This window comes from Adiantum capillus-veneris, chromosome 1 (genome assembly GCF_014529385.1).
Source record: "Adiantum capillus-veneris isolate H3 chromosome 1, ASM1452938v2, whole genome shotgun sequence".
Taxonomy (NCBI): domain Eukaryota; kingdom Viridiplantae; phylum Streptophyta; class Polypodiopsida; order Polypodiales; family Pteridaceae; genus Adiantum; species Adiantum capillus-veneris.
In genome coordinates, this window is record NC_140931.1 from 167276316 (window position 1) to 167280229 (window position 3914).

Genomic DNA, 3914 nt, shown 5'->3' on the forward strand with positions numbered 1-3914 from the left:
CACAAGTTGCAATGTCTTGTACCCGAAGCAAAGTTTCCATTGCAAAGGGGAATTATCGATTCTCGGTTCCAAGCTGCGGGAATGATCGAGCTAGAGAGGGAGCTAGAGATCGACCTTCGTCAAGCCGTACAAGAACAACAACAAAAGGGGCGCCCAAGCATCAATAGCGGCCTAAAGTTACATGTGACGATTGCCATCTCCTCGTTTTGCTCATGCCACTGCCTCTGCTCGCTTCCTTCCCTTTTACACATTTTTTTAGTTTAAAAAGGTGAGGCCTTTATCAAACCTTGAAAAGGAATCAACAAAAAAGGACCTTTGGTCTCAGCCGCCCACTGGGCTCTTAAAACCATCCATTTAAACCATCAGTCATACCTCTCTCAACTCTTTAGCTTCAGAAGAAAAAAAAAAGTGTGGCTCAAATAAACCCTTAGTCTGCCGCCCACTGAACTTCTAAAGCCATGCAAATCAAAGAACTCATTCACACCCCTTCAAGCTCATTGACCGACCGCAAGGAGCGTAAAGAGAATAAATTTATATATACAAAATAAATTTGGTCGGCCTTCATTTACAATCTTTGCAGACCACCCTAAAAAATACAACCCTCATAGACCATCCTAAAAAAAAAACCTTCGGCTGCCCACTCTTTGACTTTTTTCCGATCTCCACTACAGCTCAAGGGCCAAGACATTAATCGAAGTTCTCAAGTTACACAACTAATGTGGAATTTGTCACCAACATATCTATTGTGAAAATTGTGTATTATTGTCGATTACTATTGTTTTTGGGACACAAGAGATCGGACACTGAAAAAACCCCAATCAACTTGCATTTGAATTATCAACCGATCACCACTTTCGATCTTGCCATCGTACTCCACAACTTGGACGTCCAGGCATCATCAAATCTACGAGCTAAGTACCCATTTATTTCTGCTTATTCCTAAAACTTTAATTCTTAAGCGTTACTCTGCATATCATCATATACATATACACTCACAACCTTTATAAAGAAAAAACAAAAAAATATAAAAAAGAAAAAAAAATCACACAATCATGTCACACATTCCATAGGCAGCCACAGTTGCTGAGCAGCTTGCTAATCTGCAACAATCTCTCATGTATGAACACATGCGAAGACAAGAGCTTGAAGATAAATTATTACATTTTGCATGCATAGAATCTGCACCTCACCCAAGCAAAACAAAATTAATAGAAAAAACTTCACTTTAAAGGATTTTGATGGCACTAAAGATGCTAGCACGGTTCTAGCATGGGTTAGTCAATTAGATTACTATTTTCATGATGAAGACTTTCTCGAATGTAAAATGGTAAACTGTGCATCAAATCATCTCACCAGTAGCGTTGCATTGTGGTGGAACGCCACCAAATAGCACGGTAAAAGACCACGTACCTGGCATGCATTCAAAAAGTTATTTTTACCTCAATTTTTGCCCACACAGTATAAAGCTAAAGCACGACGCCAGTGCGATTTAATTTGACAGGGTCAAAATGAAGGTGTACAGGGCTACACTGATCGTTTTTGGAACTGTTTAATTCAATTTCAAGCTATTGAACATGTCAGTCGAATTGGTAGAGGTAGGTATGTTTGAACCGGATTCACTGTCAAAGGCTATTAATTTGGCCCTTAATGCGGAGAAGAAGAAAGGTGGGCAACCCTCTGACATCGAACAAACTGTTAATATTAACCGTAACAAGAGAGCTTCTTTATCTCTTAACTTTGATAGGAACAAACATCAAAGATGTACCTTTTTCAAGAGATGCAGATTTGAAAATTTTGCTACAACTTCTCAACCTTATGGCAACAACAACAACAACACGCAGCAACGAGACAACCAAACTTCTCCAACCAACATTCTGCTCAAAACCCTAATAGTAATAAAAAGGTAAAGTGTTTCAAATGTTTTCAGTATGGTCACTATACAGATAAGTGCCCAAAAGGTCATGCTATGAGCAATGGCTAACCCAATGGCCAATCTAAGGGAGTCACCCAAAATCCAAACCAAACACCCTTCAACAACAACCGCCCCAGCGGTGCTACTGTTAACCTCATCGAATATGCCAATCCCAATGACAATGAAGTGGAATCTAATTACAATGAGGGATATGATCCTGAGTATGATCACGATGACAACCCATCTTCAGGTACTCCTATATCTCCTCACACTTTGTTTAAAGTGCAAGGCACAGTCAAGGGTGAAAGTGTCACCATTCTTTTAGATGATGACAGTAGCCATGATTTTATTTCTACACGGTTGGCACAACAACTCTCTCTCTCTCAAATTTCTTCACCTCACAAAGTTAAAACTATTTTCAATAATCAACATTTTAATTGCAAAACCCAAGTCACTGTTGAAGTTTGCATTGGTGAATTTACACAAGCACATACATTTGTGGTAGCACCATTGCATGGTCTTGATATGATTGTGGGAATGCCATTCCGTCATGAATTTGATCCGTTGATTAATTATAAAACACGTACCATGTCTCTCATTCATAATAATCAAAATTTCTCCATTCAAGCAACACTAGCACGTAAAAAATTTCCACTTCTCTCTCACACTCAAGCCAAAAGAGAAATTCAAAAACAAGGGAAAACATATCTGGTGCTGGTAACTCAACTTTTCGTTGAAATTGAAACCTCACATAACTCTTCACATGATGATTTTCTCTCACAATTTAAGAACGGTTTCATGCATGATCTACCACCTGGAATTCCACCTTCACGTCCAAAAGACCACAAAATAGATATTGTACCAGGTAGTGAACCTCCTTGTAGAGCACATTATCGTGCACATCCAACTACACACAAAGAGATACAAACTCAAATCATTGACTTGCTTATTCGAGGACTTATAAGACCTAGTAGTTAACCATACCAAGCTCCAGTACTTCATGTTAAGAAGAAAAATGAAACTTTTTGTATGTGTATTGACTACATGGATTTAAACAAGATCACCATCAAGAATAGGTTCCATATTCCTAGAGTGGATGATCTATTAGACAAACTAAAAGGAGCAAACATCTTTAGTGACCTCAAATCAGGGTATCACCAAGTTAAAATGTTTGATCAAGATGTCTACAAAACTACTTTCAGAACACAAACAGGACATTATGAATTTCTCGTCATGCCATTTGGTCTAACAAATTCACCAGCACATTCACAGTGATGAACATAATTTTTATTTACCATCAAGATTTTGCGATTGTATTCTTTGATGACATTCTTGCATTCAGTAAATCAAAACAAGAATATAAAGAGCACTTAACACGTGTATTTGAAATGCTTGCACACAACCACTCATATCTGGATCCTGAAAAGAGTTCATTTTTCCAATCTGAAATTCACTATTTGGGAACATTGTATCGAGCAAGGGAATACATGTAGACCCCAAGAAAATTGAAGCCATTTAGTCATGGCATAGACCCATAAATTTGCATGAACTTCGTTCTTTTATTGGTCTATGCAGTTATTACAGGAAGTTTTTACGTAACTTTGCTTACAAATCTTACTATCTCACTCTCCTGTTAAAGAAAAATTCTCCTTATGTATGGTCTAATTTGTAAGAAAGTTCCCTTTAATGCACTCAAGAATGCTTTGATAAATGCACCAGTACTGAAATTGTCTAATTTTGATGGACCATTCACTAATACTAGTGGAAAAGGTATCGGTGTAGTCCTTATGCAAGATAACCATTCACTTGCATTTGAAAGTTGTAAGTTTAAACCCTCTGAAGAAAAATTTAGTACATATGACAAAGAGTTGACCGTTGTTGTACATGCTTTGAAAATTTGGACACACTTATATTTAATGGGTGCTGATTTAATCATCAAAACTAATCAACAAAGTATCAATTATTTACTGTCTCAATCCTTAATGGATGATAGACATATGAA